Raw genomic sequence first — 11606 nt, forward strand, 5'->3', positions numbered from 1 at the left:
TTATCATACTGTGAATCATGTTGTCATTATGGATAATAAATTGTGAAGATATTATTCTTGCCTACCATGTTACTTTATTATTCTATGTATAAAATGTTTTGAATCCATTAACATGTGATTGCTCATTCAATACATTTAGCAGTGCTTCATATAAAGTCCCAACAAACCTTTTTTTTTTGTTTCGACATAATAGGGATGGAGGCAGATGAACCTACCCACTCATTGCCTCATATAAATTCCCAAACCCCCCTTTTCCCTCCTTTTTCACACTACTTTACATTGTAGTGTAATTTCTTCAGTGTTGTCACATGAGACCAAGATAAACTTATTTGGTTCAGATGGTATCAAGCGTATGTGGTGGCAACCAAGTGAGGAGTATAAAGACAAGTGTGTCTTGCCTACAGTCAAGCATGGTGGTGGGAGTGTCATGGTCTGGGGCTGCATGAGTGCTGCTGGCACTGGGGAGCTACAGCTCACTGAGGGAACCATGAATGCCAACTTGTACTGTGACATACTGAAGCAGAGCATTAACCCCCTCCCTTCAGAGACTGGGCCGCAGGGCAGTATTCCAACATGATAACGACCCCAAACACACCTCCAAGACGACCACTGCCTTGCTAAAGAAGCTGAGGGTAAAGTTGATGGACTGGCCAAGCATGTCTCCAGACTTAAACCCTATTGAGCATCTGTGGGATCCTCAAATGGAAGGTGGAGGAGCGCAAGGTCTCGGGCATCCACCAGCTCCGTGATGTCATCAAGGAGGAGTAGAAGAGGACTGCAGTGGCAACCTGTGAAGCTCTGGTGAACTCCATGCCCAAGAGGGTTAAGGCAGTGCTGAAAAATAATGGAGGCCACACCAAATATTGACACTTTGGGCCCAATTTGGACATTTTCACTTAGGGGTGTACTCACTTTTGTTGCCAGCGGTTTAGACATTAATGGCTGTGTGTTGAGTTATTTTGAGGGGACAGCAAATGTACACTGTTATACAAGCTGTACACTCACTACTTTACATTGTAGCAAAGTGTAATTTCTTCAGTGTTGTCACATAAAAAGATATAATAAAATATTTACAAAAATGTGAGGGGTGTACTCACTTTTGTGAAATACTGTATATAAAACATGTAATATAGTCTTCAGTGCACAGTATTGGGATAATTATTCCTGCATAAAAAAAGGGTAATGGTGTTACTGGAAATCATATCAGTCCAAGGAAAAATAAGAAGGTGAATGGGGACACTGTCTTGAAGCTCTAATGGCAGAGGGTGATCCATAACAGTTGTAATAAAAAGAGCAAAGACACAGACCTTGTGCACTATAAAATACATATTTATTGTTATAAAATTCAAAATTGCACTCAAAAGAGTAACAGGTAAATAGCACTTACAGAATGACCTTAAGGTTCAGTACATAGGTGTGCAGCCTATTGCATTAGGGTGTGCACCCCAAAGCTCAAATGCACGCGTGTATGTACATATATGGCAGTGGACAGTGTCACTAGAGCAGTGGATGGTGTCAGTTGTACAGTACACGGTGTCAATACAGCAGTGGAGATGTCAGTAGGGCAGTGGCTGGTGTCAGTAGGACAGTAGATAGTGTCAGTCAGTAGAGCAGTGGACAGTGTCAGAAGGTCAGTGTGCTTTTCAGTAGGGCAGAGGAGGATGTCAGTAGAGCAGTGGACAATATGAGTAGTGCAGAGGACAGTGTCAGTAGTTTTTAATTTTTATTATGACATTTTTTATTATTTTTTTGCAATATCATTTCTTTTATTCTTTTCTGCAATATTACTTTTTATTATTTTGTTTCTATTATTTTAGGAGCACCATTGGGTTAGAGTTCATATTCTGTCAGGGTTCCTGTCACTATAGGAATGTGTTTAAAGTTACTACCCCTTTCTCAAGCCTTAAAGCGTTTGTTACCCCAACACTTCATATTCCTGATATGAGCCTGCTGTACCATGTACTTGTATGAAAAAATATTCTGTTCTCTTTGTATTGCTTCCTTTATGTGAAATCCCTGCTGTTCCTGCTAGCCCCCTTGCATTCTTATTAAAAACTGACCACACTGAGCAGGAGAGCACACCATGGCCAGTTCACTAGCTATGTTGGGAACTCTCCTCCAATGATCAGACCTGTCCTGACATGCCCCCGCTGCACAACTATCCGTGGCAAGCTCAGTGTTCTGGTGCTACTCCTCCATCCAGCTCTTATGCAACTAAGAACAGAGGGAATGTGATCACTTAAAAAAAAGGGGGGGGGGGTATTTATAATTTTTTTTTATATTTATACAAAAAAGTTTTGCCTTTCATTTCTATTTTAAACTGAATGGGTTGTTTTTCAAGGTGATCATTTACCATCATTTTAAGGCTTAAAGGTCAGTGACCCCAAAAATTCTCAGTTACATCAGGGAGTCGGTCCTTCAGTCTCTGCCTAAGGCTGACCAACAGCAGTAAGATTGGATCCTCAGCCCTGCTGCTGACCATGGATAGTGGACTTATGCTGCTCAAGGCTATTTTAAAAGTGCTGAAACCAATTTTAATGTTTTACAATAAATGAGTTGTAAGTACGCATTAGGTTTGTGAATCCTCTCTATTCTGAGAGAGTGCACAGCTGATAGATGCAAATCAAGTCTGTTCTTGGTGGTGACTGACCATCCAACCCTAGGTAACACTCTCACTATCTCACTTTTAAGGCAGAGACCACAAAAGATTAATTGACCCCAAATGACCTTTTATTTACTGTCCGCCAGCAATTTATTGACCCCTTGCATAGTTTAATCAACCCTTCGGGTTTGATATTGACCACTTCCAAGAAGCCTGATTTTCAGTCTACTGATACTTAGAACACACCTTAGTCTAGTTTAGAAAGACTTTGGATATATACATAAAGTAAAAGGGTATTTTCTAAATTCTGTTTTATAATTCTTCTGTGAGAGCTCCCAAGCTTCAGAAAAAGGCTGTTGGTTTATAGAGATCGGCTGCTAAAACCATTGATGTTAACCATTTTACTTTCTTTCTTTATAATGGAAGAGCAGATAATTTGCATTGAAGGAACTGACTATTTGAAAAATAAATTACCTTAAATGGCACTACTGGTCCATAATAGAGGAAGCCCTAGGACAGTGATGGCAAACTTTTGTACCCCAGATGTTTTGCAACTACATTTCCCATTATGCTAATGCACTATTCAGTGTAGATAAGCATTATGGGAAATGTAGTGCCAAGGTTCGCCATCACTGCCCTTCGATGTGGATGAATGGTCACACATGTTACCTTAATTTCCTAATGAAGGTTGTATTCGAAAGTGACCAGAAGTTCCCTCTTCAAGTTGTCACCAGGACATATGTCCCCTTTGGAAGCTTCCCCCTCAATTCCTGTTCTGGTAACAACTTTAAAATTTTCCATCACCTTCTGTCTCAGTAAGAATGGTCACTAGGACAATATGGGGAATTTCCTCAATAGTTACATAGTTAGTCAGGTTAAAGAAAGACACAAGTCAATCTAGTTCAACCAATAATAAAAAGCAAAAAAAAAAAACAACCATACAATCTCATATACACAATCCTATACCTACAGTTGATCCAGAGGAAGGCGAAAAACCCCAGCAAAGTATGATCCAATTTGCTACAACAGGGGAAATAATTCCTTCCTGATCCCCCAAAAGGCAATAAGATATTCCCTGGATCAATTTTACCAATAAATGTTAGTACCCAGTTATATTATGTACATTTAGGAAAGCATCCAGGCACTTTTTTTTAAAACAATCTACATGTTCACAGCTCTAAGCCCTTGTACACACGGTCGGAAATTCTGACGGAAACTGTCCGATCGGATTATATTGTCGGAAAATCCGATCGTGTGTGGGCTCTATCGGACTTTTTCCGTCGGTAATTCCGACGGAAAAAATTTGAGAGCAGGATCTCAAATTTTCCGACAACAAAATCCGATCTGACTTTTTCCAATCGTTTGTAGAGAATTCCGATCAGACAAAGTGCCACGCATGCTCAGATCAAAGTACGAGAGCAAAGCTATTGACTACTAGGCTGAATATAGTCCCATCGGAACGACCGATCGTCATCACGTTCCGAACAATCAGATTTTCTGACAACTTTGTCCAACCGTGTGTATGCAACACCAGTTTCGGACAAAATCCGTCGGAAAAAATCCAACGGATTTTGTGGCCGGAATGTCCGACTGTGTGTACAAGGGCTTACTGTGAAGAGACCTTTCCGTATTTGGAGATGAAATCTCTTTTCCTGCCCCCTTGTCCTCTGTGATGACCTTAAAGTGAATAACTCACCACCAAGTTCACTATATAAACCACTTATTTGTACATGTTGTTCGTATCCCCCCCAATCTCTTCTCAAGAGAGAATAAATTAAATTCCTCTAATCTTTCCTCATAGCTAAGCTCCTCCATGCCTCTTATCAGTTTGGTTGCCCTTCTGTGCACTTTCTCCATTTCCCTGATATCCTTTTTGAGAACTGATGCCCAAAACTGAACTGCATGTTCCAGATGTGGTCTTACTAATGATTTGTACAGGGACAAAATGATATTTCACTCCCTGGAGTCCATACCTCTCTTAATAAAAGAAAGGTGATACAATGGTGACACAGGTAACATTATAGGCTTGACAACAAGGTCTATCCACAACTAGAAAAAAAAAAAAAAGTGTACCTGTACGTACACTTAAAATAGTTATAGAGAGCAGCTCCAATTGTTTTAATAAAGCAAAGACACTTACCAGTCTGCTTTAGTTTACGAATGAAAACTTTCATAATACAATATTGAATCCACATAAGTTTTTGCCCTATTTTTTGGCCTTAGGCTTCCTCCAAATTCATCAAGCACATTTTAAGAGCATATTGCCCTCTCTAGTTGATCATTGAAGAATCTGTTTGCCCCTGAGTGCAACTTTTTAATGGTTTTTGGATTACCTTTAAACACCTTAACCTAGCTTGCACACCACTTGCCTTGGCCCTCTTCTGGTTTTACAAACTATGTTCTTCCACTTTTTTTGATTGACCGTAATCACACCTAGAAACAACCTTTGGCTATGGTTTATCAATTTGCTCATATTGTGATACTGTTCCTGATTGGCTTGCTGTTACCTTTGGCCTCACCCAGATCACAAACCTGCCTAATGAGTGGTATTTCAGCTTGCTGAACCTGTAGGTCTACAATAAAGTGCCTGGTGGTAAATTTATGCTTAGCAGTCCCATTTCTCACAGAATCCAAGCTATGGGAAGAGTAGGCATGCTTCCCACACATAATAGAGATCTGGGCCTAAATGACCAATCACCATGCCACCAGCACTGTAAAGTTGGGAGAAGCACGCCTAAGCCAATGTTAATTCCAATAGCTGTTTGTGTGGGAACTTGCAAAGAAGGGGCAGGTTATGTGCAGGTACCTTCTGCCACCTTATGATGTTTTTTAATCCAAGGGTGAACTTAGTTTACCATTTTTTTTCAGACTTGAGGCTTAGTTGAAATATGTATTTAAACTAATAAGGAAGCTGTATGCCAAAAAAAAGAAGCTGTGTTAGTATTATTTCCCTGGTACAGTCATGAAAGAAGAAGCAGCTTGACTTATCCCTAAAAGCTTCTGTAGTTTTAGGGTTGCAACAAAGAGAGCTTCATCTCAAAGCAAGAGACCCCATATGTTCTGAATAGCACATAGCATGAAGCAAACTAAAACTCTGCAGCTATAAAAAGATATTGCAGTAACAGCAAGTTAGCAAAGCATTTACCTTTAAACATAATAGCTATAAAATTATATACCTTTTTTAACAATCCCAAAAGAAATAAAGAATTGCTGTCCTGGCTACTTGACTTCAAAAAGGAACATTTTAAAAATGTCCTTGTTATTCTTAGGATGACACATTCAAAAACAGCAAGGGCTCTGGGCAGGGATACAAAAACAGCCTTTATGTGTCTGAAGAAAAAAACCTGTTCTGAGTACATCCTAATTCACAGACAACACTAATAAAACAATATCTAGCATGTAGAGCGATTGGTGACCCATTTAATAGAAGAGAGTTCTGCTTTACTCTGTGCTGTTTTTAATTGCTTTATGACAGCAATACGTATTGGGATTGTAGACAGAACTCCTTAACTCTAATAAATAATACTCTTGACACAATAACCTGTGGTTTGAAATAGGTTGTGCCCTTTATTATAGGTATAATAACTTCAATAAAAGTAACTTATTAATTATAATTAATATAATAGATTTCATTAAGCTATACTCATATTTTATTATTTAAACATTACATCACAATAACTATAGTTCAGCTATATAAGTTCGAGCTATTACTTTAACTCCAACATAACACCCGCTTTCAAAGAAGGGACAATAAATACAAACAACATCTCGTCTCAGAAAAAAGGATAAACCTCATAACTAAGGCCACAACGGGGGCGGGGGGGGCTAGCTTTCTTTTAATCTTTTTTCCATCTGCCTGCTTGATGACGCATCTTCTTCTTTACATAGGTACCTGCTCCTGACATAAGTTAATTTATTGGATAGCTGTTAGCTCACCTCTCTAATCCGTGGTAAGTATTATCTATTTATTTTTTTAACCATTTTTAATGTAATTTATTTGCCTGTCACGATCCCATATGTGGTGGAGCTGGGGACATTTTATGCACCACCCCTTACTTTTATGGGATCGTAGATCGTAACTACTTAACTATAATAAATAATACTTTTGACACAATAACCTGTGGTTTGAAATAGGTTGTGCCCTTTATTCTAGGTATATAGGTATGTTAAATTCAATAAAAGTAACGTATTAATTTTATTATATTTAATTAAGCGATACTCATATTTTATTATTTAAATATTACATCACAATAAATATAGCTCAGCTATATAAGCTTGAGCTATTACTTTAACTCCAACGTAACATCCCATAAGCCAGGCACATAATTAAATAATTAATAAGACTGGCACACAAACCCCCCCCTAAATACCCCCTCCGGGCAACAGCCAATTCCACACAGCCAATTCCACACAGGTCTTCATGTCAAGATTCAAGATATCAAAAGCTATATCTGATAAGTGAACTTTATCAGGTCTGTAAAAACCCCATAACCCTCCTTCCAGGTCCACCTATCTGAAAGACAAACCATTCATAGAAGGCAGGAATTTAGCAGAGGTTCTATTGATCCGTTTGCGTATCTTTTCTATGTATTTAACTTCAGAGTACAACAACGAATGTAAACAAGGAACTATTTCTGAAAATATTAAAGTAGTGTCTGGTAAAACAGCATAGAAGTACAATAATTCCAATCTAATTTTCAGCCATTAGTTCTAAAGTATTACATTTACGAATGTCATTGCATGACAAATGTAAGATGACCTGTGGCATAGGCCACTGTTCAAGCAAATAGGACATAGTTTTGTGTAACTCATTCCATTGCATTCCATGTTTACTGTACCAATGAACTTTATATAATTCACTTGACAAACCCAGATAAATAAACCCATAAATCCTATGCTCAGCTCTTTTCTTAGCCCAGAATATGAATGAGTGGCAGACAATCCAGATGTTAATTATAGTTCCTGAAAATGAAAAGGAAAAATTAGGCCAAACATATGAACTAAAACAGATTTTCATCTACCAATGCGTTTTAGAACAGGTTAATTAAATCCGAGCATAGCCACTTCTGTGGCTGCCCCTATTCGGAAAGAGTGTGAAGAAATGTTCAACTGTTCAAGATTCAAGCGTATAAGCCCTTGTACACGTGGTCGGAGATTCCGACAACCAAATCCGACAACCGTCGGATTTTGTCCGTCGGATTTTGTCCGAAACTGTTGTCGGACAAAGTTGTCGGAAAATCCGGCGTGATTACGTTATTTCGTTACGACGGGACTACGTTCACGCTAGTAGCCAATAGCTTTGGTGTAGGAATTTGATCTGAGCATGCGTGGCACTTTGTCCGATCGGAATTCTCTACACATGATCGGAGTATGTCCGATCGGAGCATTTTGTCGGAAAATTTTACCAACAAGTTGGAGAACTTGGTCCATCGGATACTCAGACGGAAAAAGTCCGATGTAGACCACACACAGTCGGAATATCCGACAAAACGGTCCGATCAGACACATACCGTCGGAATCTCCGACTGTGTGTACAAGGGCTTAGACATTTCTTCAATACTGCTTTAAACTGATAAACCGTCATAGGTTTCCCAACCATATGTATTAGAAAGTGACTCAAAAAAGTCAGCCTTACAGTCAAATAGTGTTGCACCAGAATGAACCAATTTTTTTCTCGAAGTGATCCATCTACCATGGCCTAAAGAATCTGCTTTACTCTTCCTCAATAGAATATGAAAAGAATCCAGTCTCAAAAAAACATTCTTAAACAACAGACCGAAGCTGTGCCCTTGTTTGTGAGGAATCAATTCAGTTACCCTAAAAGCTCCAAAAAAACAGAGGTAAAACGCCAATTGAAACAGCAAAGCTTCAATAGGGGAGAAACACACATCGCTGGTAGTGGCACCAATAGAAGCTAATAACACCCCTGAAATAGGTAACTTGGAATTTGTCATTATATGTTGTTTGCGGTATCCTTTCAAAGCACTTTTCAATGCAAAAAATGTAATACAAAAACGTTGTCACTTCATATGCATAAAAAAAGGAAAGAAAAAGTCTTCATTATGTATGAGTAAGAATAAGAAAGAGACATAAGAGAATTAAAGAAAGATAAAACCAAGCCTTCTGAGAAAAGAGCTTGTTGTTGCCCAGAAGAGATAAAAAAAGAACACCACAATGTCCACGTTGATTTATACAATGCCCACGTGGTCAGAGCAACATAATTCCCAATTGCAACAATGATAGGATTTACACAAGGTCCCATAAGTGTGGAGGGCAAGACATGCCAATTGGATCCGCATCTGGTACTAAAATCTTGAGCTCTGGAATCTGTAAACAGGATACATGGTCTGCTAAAAAATTCTCAACACCTGGCAAATATTTTGCTTTAATCCAGATATTAAGCACTAAACACTTAAAAATGATCTGCCTAAGAATAGATATAACTGGTAATGATTTTGATGACAAACAATTAATCGCAAAAACAACCCCTTTGTTGTCCAAATGAAGCAGAATCCTCTTATTAACAAAACACCCCAAAGTTCCAAAGCTACCAAAACTGGAAATAATTCCAATAGAACAATATTATTGGTCAAACCTGTGCATTTCCAAGCATTTGGCTGGCCATATGGCAGCTGACCAATGACCATTCCAAAATGCTTCATAACTACAAGATACTGCTGCATCAGTATGTAAAGGAATCACTGATGAAAATGGGGATTGCCATATAGAACAATCATTATAACTGATTAAAAATCTATGCCAAACTAATAAATCTTCTTTGATGTCCTTAGTAATTCTCACAAGGTGATATGGAGAAGAGAAAGCCAAGATAGCTTGATAAAGACATTTGGAAAAAATTCTACTGATTGGCATAACACAGGAAGCAAAAGCCAGCAATCCCAATAAGGATTGCAACATCTTCAATCAGATCCTTCACGAGAACCAAGTCTAATCATTTCTGCATTTGCACAATTTTCTCCAGAGGTAAGCAAAATTTCATAGAAGTAGTATCAATTTGTATTCCCAAATAATTCAAACATGAAGTCAGATAAACAGATTTCTCAGGCGCCAATGGTATACCAATGTCCCTACATACCATCTTGGATTCAGTGAATAGATATAAGAAATCATACGTATCTGCTTTACCTATTAATAAAAAGTCATCAAGATAATGTAGTAAATTATCCAAATTAGTACGATGGCCAATCACCCATTCAACAAAAGAAGAGAATAGTTCAAAGTAATGTCAGGAAAGTGAGCACCCCATAGGCAGACATGGGGTTTTTGGTTATTTTGAAAGTGAAAACCTAAGAAATTAAATGCGGACGGATGCATCAGCAATAGGCAAAACACAGTTTTAATGTCAGTTTTGGCTAGTAATGCTGAACTACCAACTCCTCTAATCTTTAGTATCGTATCATCAAAAGATGAATATTGAACCGAGCAAAGGTCAGGATTGATGTCATCATTCAAAGAAAACCCTTTTGGGTATGATAGGTGGTGTATTAACCAAAATTTATTTTTTTCCTTCTTAGGAATAATGCCCAAAGGGGAAACTCTACAATTAGGAAAAGGAGGTGCGTCAAAAGGACCAGCAAGTCTACCTTCCCTAACTTCTTTCAAAATCGTTTCTTGAAAAATCTCAGTATGAAGCAAGATAGAAGGAAGATTGTCTTCACAACCAATACCTTTAAAAGAAGGCAGTACAAATCCATGCAGAAAACCCTCATGCAAAATTATTCCGCATACTGCCGGAGCCCTGGTAACATGTTTACTAGAATCATTGGTGGGGCTGCTTTTGAGAAAATTTTCTTTTGAAGAAACTGAAGCTGGAGCTGGGGACATTTTGCCCCACAGGTCACTTTTAATATGGAAAACAGGGAAGATGGGTCTTGAACTGAAGATGGTGCAAATATAAGTCACTGTCTTGTTTTGGGGTAGGCTCCATCAGTGCCCCCAAACCTGTGACTGAGCTGTTACCATTAACTACCAATGATTGGGAACCAATAGGATAGGCTCTCAACAATGTCAGCATTGTACAGCCAATTACAGTACTACATAATCAGGAACCCCTACTTCTAGTCTTGGGTGTCACTCTCTAGTGGAGCCCCAGATTCATTTGGTTCAACATACGCTTTAAAGCAAATCTATAGTCAAAATCATATGGTCAAGACCACATTGTATTTCAAATATTTCTGACGTACTTCTATTATTTTGAATAATCTTTCAGTTGGTAAACTTTGTGAAGATCTCCACACATTTACTCCCTTGAATTCTGTGACAAATACTCACTAAGACTTGTGAGTAGGTACTTACTTAACCGCTTGCCGTTGGCCACAAGAAAATATGCGGCCTCTCGGTGGGGGGGCCTTGGCACGAGCGCCTGAATATTTGCGTACAATATTGTAAAAACAGCTGTGCTGAAAGCGTGTGGCCTGCGACGCTCCTGGCACAGTTACTGGTCTCTAACAGAAAGCTTCTGATTGCTGCTTGCGATTGGGAGCTTTCTAATCATGTGACCTCTGTGACAGCCAATCACATCGGTCACATGATCATAAACCCCACCCGCCTCCCGGTATCCTAAACACCTTAAAGGGTCGGGACATGCCGGCTCCAAAGGATTAAAGTGACATTAAGGCCCCTTTCACACTTGTGCAACCTGAATGTCGCGTGACTTTGAAGCGGTTTTCAAGCAATACCTGTGTAATCTTGAGGTCTATCGACCTCAAGTCTCATCAAAGTCAGACCAAAGTAGTGCAGGGACTACTTTGAAGTTGCTGTAACTTAAAGTTGCACAGATATGAACTGTGCTCATTGGAAATCATGGGGGTACAACCTGTCATGCGACTTTTCAGTTCCAAATCGCAGGACAAATCGCACAAGTGTAAAAGGGGCCTTAGGCTTTATTTTTTTGTTTTTTTAAAATAAAATAACAAACATGGTTGCTCTGTGCAACAATGCACAATGCAGCCCCCATCCTCGTCTTCTGGGGTCCCCCACAGGC

This window comes from Lithobates pipiens, unplaced genomic scaffold, assembly GCF_037356315.1.
Source record: "Lithobates pipiens isolate NorthernLeopardFrog02 unplaced genomic scaffold, aLitPip1_a1.2 Scaffold_22, whole genome shotgun sequence".
Classification (NCBI taxonomy): domain Eukaryota; kingdom Metazoa; phylum Chordata; class Amphibia; order Anura; family Ranidae; genus Lithobates; species Lithobates pipiens.